The sequence below is a fragment of the Myodes glareolus genome, chromosome 1 (assembly GCF_982192425.1).
Source record: "Myodes glareolus chromosome 1, mMyoGla1.1, whole genome shotgun sequence".
NCBI lineage: Eukaryota > Metazoa > Chordata > Mammalia > Rodentia > Cricetidae > Myodes > Myodes glareolus.
In genome coordinates, this window is record NC_142026.1 from 73,170,329 (window position 1) to 73,186,828 (window position 16,500).

General features: G+C 40.1%; 1 pseudogene; it reads right to left on the bottom strand.

The window, feature by feature from the left end:
• Nucleotides 1-13,262: 13,262 nt before the first annotated feature.
• LOC146895959 (SH2B adapter protein 1 pseudogene) lies at nt 13,263-15,307 on the bottom strand (annotated as a pseudogene).
• Nucleotides 15,308-16,500: the final 1,193 nt, after the last annotated feature.

Consider the following 16,500-nt stretch of genomic DNA (forward strand, 5'->3'; position numbering starts at 1 on the left):
TGAGAAATATAACAAAAAGTTTGAAGAAATAAGTAAATCCGTGAATGATACCCTGAGAAACCAAGAAAAAACAATCAAACAAGTAAAGGAAACAGTCCAAGAATTGAAAACTGAAATGGAGGCAATGAAGAAAACACAAAACGAGAACCGGCTGAATATGGAAAACCTAGGTAAACGAGCAGAGACTACAGAATCAAGCATAACCAATAAAATACAAGAGATAGAAGAACGAATCTCAGATTCTGAAGATACCATAGAGAAAATAAATGCTCTGGTCAAAGAAAACAGCAAATTCAACAAATTCTCTTCACAAAACATTCAGGAAATCTGGGACACAATAAAAAAACAAATCTAAGAATAATAGGGATTGAAGAAGGAGAAGAACTGCAGATCAAAGGCCCAGAAAATATATTTAACAAAATTATAGAAGAAAACTTTCCCAATCTAAAGAACGGTATTCCTATGAAGGTTCAAGAAGCATACAGAACACCGAATAGACTGGATCAAAAAAAAAAAACCGTCCCCTGCCATATAATAATCAAAACACAAAACATACAGATTAAAGAAGAATATTAAGAGCTGCAAAGGAAAAAGGTCAAGTGACTTATAAAGGTAAACCTATCAGGCTTACACCAGACTTCTCTATGGAAACCATGAAAGCCAGAAGATCCTGGATAGAGGTACTGCAGAAACTAAGAGAGCATGGATGCAAACCCAGACTACTTTACCCAGCCAAGCTATCGTTCACTATCAACGGAGAAAAGAAAATATTCCAGGATAAAAATAAATTTAAACAATTCGTAGCCACAAATCCATCCCTACAGAAAGTAATAGAAGGAAAATCACAACCCAAGGAATCCAACATTGCCATCACTGCCTACAATAACCCAGACATCTAGCGACCCTTCACAACCACAACTCAAAGAAGAGAAACACACAAACTCTACTACACACACCCACACAAATAATAAATGGAATCAACAACCACTGGTCATTAATATCACTTAATATTAATGGACTCAACTCACCTATAAAAAGGCACAGACTTAGAGACTGGATAAGAAAACAGGATCCAACATTTGCTGTTTACAAGAAACACACCTCAACCGCAGAGATAGACATCTACTCAGAGTAAAGGGTTGGGAAAAGGTTTTCCAAGCAAAGGGACCTAAGAAACAAGCTGGTGTGGCCATTCTAATATCTAACAAAATTGACTTCAAACTAAAATCAATCAGAAGAGATGGAGATGGACATTTCATACGCTTAACAGGAACAATTAATCAGGAGAAAGTCTCAATCCTGAATATCTACGCCCCTAATATAAAAGCACCCACTTATGTAAAAGAAAAACTTCTAGAACTCAAGGCAGTCATCAAACCACACACACTAATAGTAGGAGACTTCAACACACCTCTCTCACCAATGGACAGATCAATCAAACAGAAACTCAACAGAGAAATAAGAGAATTGCTAGAGGTAATGAATCAAATGGACTTAACAGATATCTATAGAACATCCTATCCTAAAGGAAAGAATATACCTTCTTCTCTGCAGCTCATGGAACCTTCTAGAAAACTGACCACATACTCGGTAACAAAGCAAACTTTCACAGATACAAAAAAATATTAGTAATCACCTGTGTCTTGTCGGATCACCACGGAATAAAATTAGAACTCAATAACAAGTTGAATTCCAGAAAGCCTACAAATGTGTGGAAGTTTAACAGTTAACTACTGAATCATCCTTGGGTCAAGGAAGAAATAAAGAAAGAAATTAAAGTCTTCCTTGAATTTAATGAAAATAAAGATACAGATATATTCTAAAATAAAAATATACAACCTGAAAAATCTGTATAATGTAATTTATATTTATATAATTTTAGTGATGACCACAGTCTTAAGGGATGTCATCTCAGCAATTTCATGTTCCTCTGATTCTTACAATTTCTTTCCCTTTCTTGCATCTTGTTCCCTGAGACTTAGGTGCAAGAATTGTGTTGAAGATGGATCAGCTGGGACTGAGCAACACACAGTCACCCATTCTTTGTATTCTTTTTATGTGTCAGTGCTTTATAATAAAGTTTGTCTGAGGCAAATAGAAGTTTTTTCTTTTTATGAATGGAAAGAGCTAGACTTATCCATATGTATAAGGATAAGTGTTTAGATATTTAGAAAGGAAATAGGAATTATACTTAATTAGTAAAGTGGCAGTTGTAGACTTTTCTAAGGTCAATCATCTCACTTGCCTGGACAGTTGATTAGATTTCCAGAACCAGGCAATACTTCCTTGAGTTTGAGCAGACCTTAAGTTCAATTAGACAGCTGTCATCTACTACCGATATATGTATGCTTCTCTGGAAACCTTGGGGTTATTGTGCCATGTCGGTCAGAAAAAGGACAAACAACGCCTCAAGCCTTCATCTTCAGAACAGGATAGCTGAGATGGGGGAAGGACAGAGATGAGAACAAGGAAAGAAATATTTTGATTTAGGGAGTCATTATGAGGCTAGCAAGAAACCTGGTACTAGAGTTATTCACAGGAATCTACAAGGATGACCCCAGCTAAGACCCTAAGCAATAGTGGAGAGGGTGCTCAATATGGTCTTGCTCTGTAGTCAGACTGATGACTATCTTAAATGTCACCATAGAAACTTCATTTAACAACTTATGGAGACAGGCACAGAGATGCACATTGGAGCACTGGCTGTGCTCCCGAAGTCCAGTTGAAGAGTGGAAAGAGTGAGAATATGTGTGAAGAGGTGGAGTATGCATTAAGTTAAACCAGTTATTTGCTGGTTCCTCTCACAACATTGTGCCACTGATTAATAGACAATCCTATAGTGCTCGGACTTCTAGTTATGTTGTTTGGGTTTTCTGAATGAATGTGTAGAGATATATTTCAGTTAGATTGGCATTCTTCAGATCTTTCAGAAACCTAGAGTATGGCATTTATTTTTCACGACATGAGACACATCTCTTCTTGTCAGCACCAATTACTTCAATAGGAAGATGGACATTGAAGATGCTCCTCGTGGAGTTTTTAGGCCTTTGGGCAAGAAACTGTTCTTACCTGTACTGCTTGATGAACTGGACATGCAGACCTCACAGAGAAGTGACTGCTGAACTTGTCTAAAGGTGAGACAAACATTCAGAGTTCCTGCTTCATGAAAGAGTCTGTCAGACATTCTCCTGGACACAGAAAAAAGTGGCTTACAACCTGCCAACATAGGCAGAATTGTCTTTGAAATTTCTTGCTTCATGGAAAAGTTTGCCGGATACAGTGGGCTGAAGATGGGTGCCTGCAACATTGCATGAGAACTTTGGGTGACTATCCAGGTGGCGAGATATCTCTGTCAGTTTGGGGGCTTTGGAGGTTACTTACAATGCACTTTCTGTTTGCCTGGGTTGTATCATTCTGGGTCTTTGATGGAGTTAAAGAATAGATAGCTATTTTTATAGTTCTTCTTAGGATAAAAGATAAAGTAGATATAAATATTGTGACTGTAATTATTGCCTGATACCTGCCTTGTTGTATGTGGTTTTACTGTGTTAGAGTTGAAACCTTCCCTTTTACTTAAACAGAGAAGGGGAAATGGCGTGGAAGCTCCTTCTGTATAAGTGTTTCTTTTATTGGTTAATGAATTTCTTTGGTTTGTGATAGGGCAGAGTAGAAATAGGCAGGAAAAACTAAACTGAACACTGGGAGAATGAAGGTGAAGTTGAGAGAAGACATGTAACCTTGCCAGAGACAGACACTGGATGGAACCTTGCCAGTAAGCCACAGCTAAGTGGCGATACACAGATTAATAGAAATGGGTTAAATTCAATATGTAAGAGCTAGCCAATAAGAAGCCAGAGCTATTAGGCCAAGCAGAAATTTAGTTAATACCATTTCTGTGTGCTAATTTTGGGAGTCTAGGTATCTGGTAATGAACAAACAGGCTCTTACAACATGCCACCATTGCCATACTATATCTTGTAGTTTCAACACCAAAGAAGATAAAAGATTTTGTTGCTGGGTTGTTGTTTATGTTTCTTTTTTGGTCGTATGCATAGTAACTTTCTGTATCAAATATGCTAGCACACAGAAATGAAGACTCTGTTGAGGCACCAGATCAACTCCTCTAAGTTTAATGAGTCATGTTATTTTTAGCACTATGGCTTTGCTGTCAGTGTGTGGAGAGGAAACTATGAGATTCATAATAGCCTGGATGGTGTGGGGATTCTCATGGGTCCCCTTTGATCTACACTTCCATGAGATGTAACCCATCCTAGGTACTGGAAACTTTCTTTGGAGACAAGATACATCCTGTTAGAACTCTGTTTCTTTCACTATTGATTGTTTTATTTAGATCACTATCATATATGTACATATTTTAGGAGGATAATACTGCAGTAGGTTTCTATACTAACACTCAGAGGCCCTTACTTTTAGATATCTCACCCCAGATTCCCTCCTTATTTCCCCTCCCCCCTCCTCTCTACTAGATCTTCCTGCTCTACCACCTCCCTCCATTTATCCATAACTGTCTGTCCTATCTCGCTTTCCCAACAAGTTGTGTCTGTAACACTAGTTTCTTAGTCTACACCTAACCTCTGGACCTATAGACTGGAGTTTGGTTAAAACTGACTTAACAGATAATGTCAACATATAAGCAAATACAAACCACATTGTCTTTCTGAGTCTGGGTTATTTCTCTAAGTTTGCTTGATCTCCAGTTCCATCTACTTACTTGCAAATTTTGTGATACTCCACTTTTTAAATCAAGTAATCCTTAATTTTTGTAAAAAAAAACCCATATTTTCTTTATCTAAACTTCTGTTGAGGAATATCTATGTTATTTCAAAATTTCAGCTACTACATATCAAGTCAGCATGTCTGTGATATCATGACACCTCCTTTGTACATATGCCCTATAGTAGTGATACAGCTGTATCTTGTAGTATAGTGATTCTCATCTTCCTGAGTAACTAACACACTAATTTCTATAGTGACTATACAAGTTTTCACTACCACTAGCAACAGATGAATATTTATTTTGATCACTTCTTTGGGAACATGAGTTGTCTCTTGGTTTATTGACCTTTACCAATATGATTTTCATATCCCTGTGGTCAAGCTATGGTGATAATTTCTTTAAGTGTTTTTCAGCTATTTGAGTTAACTATTTCATGAATTCTCTGTTTATATCTTCATACCATTTGAAAATAGGTTTATTTAATTTTTGTATGTAGTTTTTTATTCTTTATATATTTTTGGTATTAGTCATCCAGCAGATACGTTGTTAGTAAATATCCCTTTTCATTCTCTAAAGCTAACACCTTGTCTGAATGATGCTGTCCTTTTCCTTGGTGATGGTTATTAGTTTCATCAGATCATACTTATTAATTTTGTATTGATTTTATTGAGCTCTATATTTTTCTTTGCTCCCCTCCCTCCCACTTCCATCCTCTTCAGCCCTCTGCCATGGACCTAATGCTCCTAATTTACTCAGGAGACTTTGTCTTTTTCTACTTCCCATGTAGATTAGATCCATGAATGTCTCTCTGATGGTCCTAAATACTGTCTAGGTTCTCTGTGATTTGTAGGCTGGTTTTCTTTGCTTTATGTTTAAAAATCACTTATGAGTGAGTCCATATGATAATTGTCTTTCTGGGTCTGTGTTACCTCACTCAATGATATTTTCTAGCTCCATCCATTTGCCTGCAAATTTCAAGATGTCCTTACATTTTTTCTGCTGTGTAGTACTACATTGTGTAAATGTATCACATTTTCCTTATCCATTCTTCAGTCAAGGAGCATTTAGATTGTTTCCAGGTTATGGCCATGACACACAATGCTGCTATGGACCATAGTTGAGAACATGCCATTCTGGCATGATTGAGCATCTTTTGTATATATACCCAAAAGTGATATTACTGGGTCTTGAGGAAGGCTGTTCCCTAATTTTCTGAGAAATTTCCATACTGATATCCAAAGGGGTTGTAGCAGCTTGCACCCCCACCAGCAATGAAGGAGTGTTCCCTTTACCCCTCAACCTCTCCAGCTTAAGCTGTCATCAATGTTTTTGATCTTGACCATTCTTACAGATGTAAGATAGAATCTCGGAGTTTATCTGATGAGGAAGGGTTTTTAACATTTCTTTAACTGTCTTTCAGCCATATAAGATTCCTCTCTTGAAAGTTCTCTGCTTAGGTCTGCACTCCATGTTTAAAATTTATTTATTTACTAAAAATTTTCACCTCCTCTCGTCCTCCGATTTCCCTCCCACTCCCGCCCTTCACCCCCCCCCACCTCTCGAGTCCTAAGAGAAGTCAGGGTGCCCTGCCCTGTGGGAAGTCCGAGACCCTTCCCCTCCATCAAAGTCTAGGAAGGTGTGCATCCAAACAGACTAGGATCCCAAAAAGCCAGTACATGCAGTAGAATCAAAACCCAATGCCATTGTTCTTGATTTCTCAGTCAACCCTCATTGTCAGCCACATTCAGAGAGTCCAGTTGGATCACATGTTCATTCAGTCCCAGTTCAGCTGGTTTTGGTGAGCTCCCATTAGATAAGGCACACTGTCTCAGTGGGTGGATGCACACCTCGTGGTTTTGACTTTCTTGCTCATGTTCTCCTCCCTTCTGCTCCTCATTTGGACCTTGGAAGCTCAGTCCAGTGCTCCAATGTGGGTTTCTGTCTCTAACTCCATCCATTGCCAGATGAAGGTTCTATGGTGATATGCAAGATATTCATCAGTGTGGCTATAGGATAAGGCCAGTTCAGGCACCCTCTCCTCAGCTGCCCAAGGAACAAGCTGGAGACATCTCCTTGGATACCTGGGAACCCCTCTAGAGTCAAGTCTCTTGCCAACCTTAAAATGGCTCTCTTAATTAAGATATCTTCTACCCTGGTCCCATATCCATACTTCCCCCATCTCAATCATTCCATTCCCCCAAGCTCACCCTATCCTCCCCTTCTTTCTTTTCTCTCCCCATCTCTCCTTATCCCCATCATACCCTCAACCCCAAGCTCCAAATTTTTGCCTGGCAATCTTGTCTACTTCCAATATCCAGGAGGATGGCTATATGATTTTCTTTGGGTTCACCTTCTTATGTAACTTCTCTAGGATCACGAACTATAAGCTCAATGTTTATTTATGGCTAGAATCCACTTATCAGTGAGTACATACAATATTCATCTTTTTAAGTCTGGGTTACCTCACTCAGAATAGTGTTTTCTATTTCCATCCATTTGCATGCAAATTTCAAGAAGTCATTGTTTTTTACTGCTGAGTAGTACTCTAATGTGTATATATTCCACACTTTCTTTATCCATTCTTCCATTGAGGGGCATCTACGTTGTTTCCAGGTTCTGGCTATTACAAATAATGCTGCTATGAACATAGTTGAACAAATGTTTTGTAGTATTATAGGGCATCTCTTGGGTATATTCCAAAGAGTGTTATTGCTGAATCCTGGGTTAAGTTGATCCCGAATTTCCTGAGAAACTGCCACACTGATTTCCAAAGTGGTTGCACAAGTTTGCATTCCCATCAGCAATGGATGAGTGTTCCCCTTACTCCACATCCTCTCCAGCAAAGGCTATCATTGGTGTTTTTGATTTTAGCCATTCTGACAAGTGTAAGATAGATTCTCAAAGTTGTTTTTATTTGCATTTCCCTGATCGCTATGGAGGTTGTCTTTTGACCATTTGAACTTCTTCTGTTGAGAATTTTCTGCAGTTCAGTGCCCCATTTTTTAATTGGGTTAATTAGAATTTTAAAGTCTAGTTTCATGAGTTCTTTATATATTTTGGAGATCAGACCTTTGTCTGCTGTGGGGTTAGTGAAGATCTTCTCCCAATCAGTAGATTGTCTTTTTTGTCTTAATGACAGTGTCCATTGCTTTACAGAAGCTTCTCAGTTTCAGGAGGTCCCATTTATTCATTGTTGCTCTTATTGTCAGTGCTACAGGGGTTCCACCTAGGAAGTGGTCTCCTGTGCCCACCTTCTCTTCTATCAGGTTCAGTGTGTTCAGATTGATATTGAGGTCCTTAATCCATTTGGACTTGAGTTTTGTGCATGGTAATAGATATGGATCTATTTTCTTTCTTCTACAGGTTGACAGCCATTTATGCCAGCACCATATGTTGAAGAGGCTTTCTTTCTTCCATTGTATACTTTTAGCTCCTTTGGCGAAAATCAGGTATTCATAGGTTTGTGGGTTAATATCCGGGTCTTCTATTCAATATCATTTTTTGACTTCTCTGTTTTTATGCCAATACCAAGCTATTTTCATTACTGTAGCTCTGTAATAGAGTTTGAAGTCAGGGATGGCAATGCCTCCCGAAGTTCCTTTATTATATAAAATTGCTTTGGCTATCCTGGGGTTTTTGTTTTTCCACATAAAGTTGATTATTGTTCTTTCAATGTCTGTGAAGAATTTTGTTGGGATTTTAATGCAGATTGCGTTGAATTTATAGATTGCCTTCGGTAGAATTGCCATTTTTACTATGTTTATCCTACCCATCCAAGAGCATGGGAGATCCTTCCATTTTCTGGTGTCTTCTTCAATTTCTTTCTTCAATGCCTTAAAGTTCTTGTCAAATAGATCTTTCACTTCCTTGGTTAGAGTTACCCCAAGATACTTTATGCTATTTGTGGCTATCGTGAAAGGTGATGTTTCTCTGATTTCCCTCTCTGTGTCTTTGTTCTTTGTGTATAGGAAGGCAACTCATTTTTTGGAGTTGATCTTGTATCCTGCCACAGTACTAAAGGTGTTGATCGGCTGTAAGAGTTCTCTGGTAGAGTTTTTGGGGTTGCTTATGTTCACTATCATATCATCTGCAAGTAATGAAAGTTTGACTTCTTCCTTTCCAATTCAAAACCCCTTGATCCCCTTATGTTGTCTTATTGCTAATGCTAAAACTTCAAGAACTATGTTGAAGAGATATGGCGAGAGTGAACAGCCTTGTCTTGTTCCTGATTTTAGTGGAATGGCTTTGAGTTTCTCTCCATTTAATTTGATATTAACTGTTGGCTTGCTATATATTTCTCTTATTATATTTAGATATGATCCTTGTATCCCTAACCTCTCCAAAATCTTTATCATAAAGGGGTGTTGAATTTTGTCAAATGTTTTTTTCCACATCTAATGAAATGATCATATGTTTTTTTCTTTCAGTTTATTTATATGATGGATTACATTGTTAGATTTTCGTATGTTGGATCAGCCCTGCATCTCTGGGATGAAGCCTACTTGATCATAATGGATAATTTTTTTAATGTGTTCTTTGATTCTGTTTACCAGAATTTTATTGAGAGGTTTTACGTGGATGTTCATAAGTGAGATTGGTCTTTAATTCTCTTTCTTGGTTGGGTCTTTGTGTGGTTTTGGAATCAGGGTGACTATAGCTTCATAAAGAGTTTGGCAATGACTCTTCTGTTTCTATTATGTAAAACACATTAAGGAGTATAGGTATCAGCTCTTCTTGGAAGTTCTGGTAGAATTCTGCATTGAAATCATCTGGTCCTGGGCTTGTTTTGGTTGTGAGGATTTTTATGACAGCTTCTATTTCCTCCTGTCTTACAGATCTATTTAAATTGTTCACCTGGTCTTGATTTAATTTTGGTAAATGGTACTTATCTAAAAACAAGTCCATTTTTTTTTTTTTACATTTTCCAACTTTGTGGCATATAAGGTTTTGTAGTAAGACCTAATGATTCTCTGAATTTCCTCAGTGTCTGTTGTTATGTCCCCCTTTTCATTTCTGATCTTGTTAATTTGTATGTTCTCTCTCTGCCTTTTGATTAGTTTGGATATAGGTTTGTCAATCTTGTTGACTTTCTCAAAGAACTAACTCTCTGTTTCACTGATTCATTCCATTGTTTTCTGTGTTTCTATTTTGTTGATTTCAGCCCTCAGTTTGACTATTTCCAGTCTTCTACTCCTCCTGGGTGAGTCTGCTTCTATTTTTCTAGAGCTTTCAGCTATGCTGTTAATTCTCCAATGTGAGCTTTCTCTGTTTTTTCAATGTTGGCACTTAGAGCTTTGAACTTTCCTCTTAGCACTGCTTTCATAGTGTCCCATAGTTCTGGGTATGTTATGTCTTTATTTTCGTTGAATTCAAGGAAGACTTTAATTTCTTTCTTTATTTCTTCCTTGACCCAGGGGTGGTTCAGTAGTTGACAGTTCAGCTTCCATGAGTTTGTAGGCTTTCTGGGTTTAGAATTATTGTTAAATTCTAACTTTATTCTATGGTGATCTGACAAGACACAGGTGGTTACAATTTTTTTTTTGTATCTGTGGAAGTTTGCTTTGTTACCGAGTATGTGGTCAATTTTCGAGAAGGTTCCATGAGCTGCAGAGAAGAAGGTATATTCTTTCCAATGTGGGTGGAATGTTCCATAGATGTCTGTTAAGTCCATTTGATTCATTACCTTCATTAATTCTCTTAATTCTCTGTTAGGTTTCTGTCTGATTGACATGTCCATTGGTGAGAGAGGAGTGCTGAAGTCTCCTACTGTTAGTGTGTGTGATTTGATGTCTGCCTTGATTCTAGTAATGTTTCTTTTACATAACTGGGTGCTTTTATATTAGGAGCATAAATACTCAGAATTGAGACTTCATCCTGATGAACTGTTCCTGTTATGAGTATAAAGTGTTCATCTCCATCTCTTCTGCTTGATTTTAGTTTGAAGTCAATTTTGTTAGATATTAGAATGGCCACACCCGTTTGTTTCATAGGTCTGTTTGATTGAGGAACTTTTTTCCAACCCTTTACTCTGAGTAGATGTCTGTCTTTGTGGTTGTGGTGTTTTTCTTATAAACAGCAGAATGTTGGATCCTGTTTTCACATCCAGTCTCTTAGCCTGTGCCTTTTTATAGGTGAATTGAGTCCATTGATATTAAGTGATATTAATGACCAGTGGTTGTTGACTCTGGTTATTTTTTTCTGGTGTTAGAGATTTGGTGTTTCCCTTCTTTGAGTTGTGCTGGTGAAGGTTTGCTAGATATCTGAGTTATTGTGGGCATTGTTGGATTCCTTGGGTTGTGATTTTCCTTCTATTACTTTCTGTAAGGCTGGATTTGTGGCTATGTATTCTTTAAATTTGTTTTTATCCTGGAATATTTTGTTTTCTCCATTGATGGTTGTAACATGACGGGCTGGCTTGTTGGGGTTTCTGTCCCACCCAGTACCCCACAACCGGCAAGTCTCAAAGAAATCAATCACACAGAGATCTCTATAAGTTATAAAGCTGATTGGTCCAGTAGGTCAGGCTACTTATTAGCTCTTATAACTTATGTTACTCCATTATCCTTATCTATGTTAGCCACATGGCTTGGTACCTTTTTCAGTTGTCAGCTTACATGCGGCTGCTTCGGTGGTCTGCGCAGGAGTGGCAGAGGGAGCTTCCTGCTTTTCAAAATATTCCTGTTCTCATCACCCCGCCTCTACTTCCTGTCTGGTTGACCGACCTATACTTCCTGCCTGGCCAATCAGCGTTTTATTAAAATACATGATTGACAGAATACAGACAATTCTCCCACACCAGATGGTGAATGAAAGCTTGGCAGGGTATAGTAGTCTGGGCTTGCATCCATGGTCTCTTAGTTTCTGCAGCACATCTATCCAAGACCTTCTGGCTTTCATGGTTTCCATAGAGAAGTCAGGTGTAAGTCTGATAGGTTTATCTTTGTAAGTTACTTTTCCTTTTTTTCTTTGCAGCTCTTAATATTCTTTCTTTATTCTGTATGTTTTATGTTATGATTATTATATGGTGAGGGGATTTTTTTTTAATCCAGCCTATTTGGTGTTCTGTATGCTTCTTGAACCCACATAGGAATATCCTTCTTTAGGTTGGGAAATTTTCTTCTATAATTTTGTTGAATATATATTCTCGGCCTTTGAGCTGTAATTCTTTTCCTTCTTCTACCCCTATTATTATTAGATTTGGTCTTTTTACTGTGTCCCAGATATTCTGGATGTTTTGTGATGAGCATTTGTTGGATTTGCTGTTTTCTTTGATCAGTGCTTTTATTTTCTCTATTGTGTCTTCAGCATCTGAGATTCTTTCTTCTATCTCATGTAGTCTGTTGGTTATGCTTGTCTCTGTAGTCTCTGTTCATTTACCTAGATTTTCCATATCCAGCCTTCCCTTGGTTTGTGTTTTCTTCATTGCCTCCATTTCAGTTTTCAAGTCTTGAACTGTTTCCATTATCTGTTTGATTGGTTTTTCTTGGTTTCCTAGGGTATCTTTTATGGATTTATTCATTTTTTCAAACTTTTTGTTACTCTTCTCATCCATTTCTTTAAGGGAGTTTTCACCTCCTGTTTAAGGGACTCTATCACTTTCATAAAGTCTATTTTTTTTACTTCTTCTGGATTAGGATGTTCAAGTCTTCCTGATGTGTGTTCGTTGGGTTCTGGTGTTATCATGTTGTTTTTCAGATTGTTGGAGGAATTCTTACATTGGCGCCTGCCCATCTCTTCCTTCAAATGCTCTCAGATGGATCTTGTGATACTGTATCAAGGCCACTTGCTGGCCAGGAACCTCACAGACAAAAGGACTAGCTTGCTGCTTGCAGGCTTAGTGAAACAAAGGAACTCTTGCCTGGTTGCACTCACCACCCCGTCCCGGCCCCCAAACAAGTTGAGTTAGGGAGTCTTATGGCCCAGAAGAAGGGAAGGGGTGCCTGGGTGCAAGCTGGGATGGGATAGGAAGAGAGACAGTTTCTGAAGAAAGAAGCCCCTGCAGAATGCCCAGAACGTTGCGGGGGTTGAGGAATGTTTGTGCTCCCTTTCCGGGACTTCTGCCAGCTGGTCAGGAACACACTCCGAATATCCTCATTTCTAATAGGTGTGATGGCATTATAGGTGATGATGTTGAGGCCCTCCCAGGTTAGCTGTTTAGTAAAGATATACTTGGCAGGGCCAGATGGGATACACTTTTCACCAGCTTTGGCGAAATGGGTCCGAAATACAGGAAATTGTTCTGCAGTCTGCTGGACAAGATTGTAGAAATAGCCTACACTGTTCTGGGGCATACGAAGTTTGAGGGCCTTAATGGCTAGGTCAGAAACTTGTTGGAAATAGGCATGCAGGCCAATCATAAATTCTGAGACAGGTTTATTTATTATCTATGGTCAGTAAGCATGTCAAGGGTGACATTAAGTCCAAATAGCAAATATGTATGGGCTTGGGTCTCTGCTGCATCATCATAAGAAGAGCACCATTGGAGGAAAACTGAGGGGTCAAGGACTGCCTTCAGCATGGAATATCAGTTGAAATGGGTTTGAAGCTGCATGGCCCATTGTCTGACTACTTGCTCAAAATATTGAGAATCAGGGTAGCATTGCTCACCCTTGTACAACCCTGTGTGCCTCCCAGCCTGCTCACAGCCTTACTGCCACTGGGAGGACACATAGCTGACAAGAACAACATTGCACACAGTTGACAAGAACACTATCACTGTAGCCTCCAGACTCCACAGGAATGGGATGCACTCAGAAGTTCTCAAGCATATTGAAAACAGATCAGAACTGTGGCTGTTGGATCTAGCAGTGACTCTCCTCATTCAGTGACAAATGCAGGTGCTTGGCCTTGCCCTTCAAGTTGAAAGTGAGGACATATTCACCACATCTTGTTTCACTCTGATGTACCAGGAAGACACCATGTGAGCCATTGCTTCCTTCCATCACTAACTGGACCAAAGATATCCTAAGAGGGGCTGATTCTCCTCAGCACTCTCTTACTTCCCCTGGAACAGGAATGACCCTGTGGCTGCTTCTGGAGTATCCAAGGAAGAGTAAGGGTTGAGAGGGGATTAACTGTTCCCTTTGGGGGCCCCTCCTCAATGAGAATGTGAGGGGGCAATTAGGGAGGAAGTAGTAACTTGAATAAAAGTGGGAGGCAGAACTCGGGGAGAAGGACACTGAGAGCTGGTCAAAAAAAAAACTATAATTGCCCTGTGAAAGGCAGTTGTTACTATTGTTGGGTCCCAACAGGAGATCCTGGCTGGGCAGACTCTGAATAATTCAGAAAGGACAACTCCAGGTTGTCTGTGTTATCCTTTGTGAGGAAGGAGGTCCCAGAAGCCAGGGGCAGTGCCATGAGATGGGGACTGATAGCAGGGCAAGTTCCTGGGCTTAGGCACTCCTGGATGTCTGACACCCAGGTCTTCACATGAAGTGTATCAGTTGTTTCCAGAATGTACTCTAAATGGCCTTCTATCTTAACCACAAGCATGTTATATCTGTCAGGGATTTTTAGAAACCTGACAATTAGAATCAGTTACAGTAGAACTGGGAATGCTGAGTTGGGACTGGGATGCCTTGGGGGGTACAAAGAACTCCAAGCAACTTCGTCCTCCGTCCTCCTCTTTTTCCTTCACTTTGAAGTAGGAGGTGATATTTCTGCCACTGAGGCTATGCTTCTCCCCCTCAAGTCAGGCCAGCCACCCCTTCTTCATGACCTACTCCTACTTTGTAAGGGGCAACTTTTTCAGCCCCACAAAACTGAGTATCTCTTCTCTCTGTACCATTCCTGCTCCATCTTTCAAGGTTCCCTCTCCATGACTCAGTCTCAGACTCTCAAAGTGGTGAGTCCATCTTTCCTCAGGGGATGTGCCATCACTAGTCAATCCCCTACCAACTCTCCAGCACCACCAGAGGAGTTGGAGTTGCTGTTTCCACTTAGGACTGGAGGATCTGACGTGGTTTCCAGAGGCCAAGCTGGGGAGGAATTGTCAATGACTTTTCACCACTGCAGGGGACAAGCTGGGGAGGAATTGTCAATGGCTTTTCGCCACTGCAGGATGCCTCATACAGAATCTCTGACTGGGTGACCCACTAAACAAAGGGAAAAGCATTTCTTGAGCTTTAGCTTTGAGGATGTTGTAGATGAGGAAGAGATTGAGGAAGAAAGAGGGCCAGTTAGGTCCTCAGAAGATAGAGATGGGCCCAACACAGCCAGGGTCCCACCCACTCTGCAACTGTCAAGGGACAAATCATATGGTGGTGTAATCTCCACACTAGGACTCAGTGGGGTCAAGACAGGTGGGGAGAGCGAGCATGAGGCCTGGACCACCTCATCTTTGAAGTGCTGCTGTAATAGTTAAACAAAATGGCCAGAAAAGGCAGCTTCTGCTCCAGGCTCTGTATATTGTAGGTTAGAGACTAGGTAGAGGTGAAAATAGCCAATGAGATTCAGGGCAGTAGCCCTTGAATGGGACTCATAGAACTCTTGGCAACTTCAGGGAGATGGTGGTGGCAGCGTTGACAGAGAAGGGAATGCCCCATCCTCTCTGGAAGGGGCACTATTCATGATGGGCCTCAGGAGGAGACTATGAGGAGGAATAGCAAAAAAGAAAGTCATCAGAAGACAAAGGGTGAGCAGCAACAACAGCATCGTGGCTCCTAGGCTCAGTTCCAGGGTCAAGCTAGTAGAAGTAGCCACCCACTATTTGAGGAGAATGTTACAATTCCATAAGAAAAAAGGGATCTAACCACAGTCAAACAGTCAAAGCCTTCCTGTGAACTAAGAGACCAGACACAACCATTAAGGTCTTTAATAAGTGGTCAAGTAACCGGATTAGTTGAGAAGAGAAACTAGGTGAGGAAATCCAACGGTCTACACTCCAAAGAGCAGTTGGGACTCCCAGTAAAGCAAGAAAGCCTTCAGACAATTCCGAAGAGTGGCCCCCTGGCAAAAATTGCCAGTTGCTTTCAGGTTCTGAGGGAGTCAGCATCAGCACAAGGACAAGGACAGAAGGGAAAGTAGTGTTTGTAGAACGAGTGTGTTGTTTATTGTGAGGGACTTCTGTGCTTTGTTAGGCCATGACCCTATGCTCACACAGTATTTCCAGATGAAAAAGACCTGTCTTTTTTTGGTTCTACCTCCTGGCTGGTCAGCCCTTGCATGGAGGTACTAGGATGAACTAAATCACAATGGAGAGTTCCTAACCAGGAAGACAAATAGGAGAAAGAAAAGAAAACGCAGGGATAAGAAGAAAGCTCCAACTCCCCAAGGGCTTAGAAAACTAAAATAGGGATCAACTCACCAAAAACAGCTAAAGGGGGCAACCTCAGGATGCTGGCAGAGAGTTGGGATGGGGACAGCAGCCGGGGCAGCAAACAAGAAAAGAAAATGCCCAAAAGAGACCCAAAAAAAGCAAGCAATGGAAAAGGTCTATTCACACTGGGTGCCAGTTTGTAGTTGTTGCTGTTGCCTGTTGTGTGATCCCCATTTCCCCTGGTGCAGGGATGAGAAGATGTGGAGTCAAAGACATTGACTAGAAGAGATTCTAATACAGAATCTCTTTATTGTAAAAAGTTCGGGGTTTTTTTTTATTGGGTTAGGGAAATTAAGCTGCTGCAGGAACATTTTTAGTTGATCCTCTTGAAACTGGTGGTCACGGCTGGTGTGTTGTGATTGGCTAGGAGTGCACGTCATTAGTTAACATGCTTTTGCTATGCTGACAGGTTGTTTTGACCAATTTTGCTTATTCATTGTGAGTT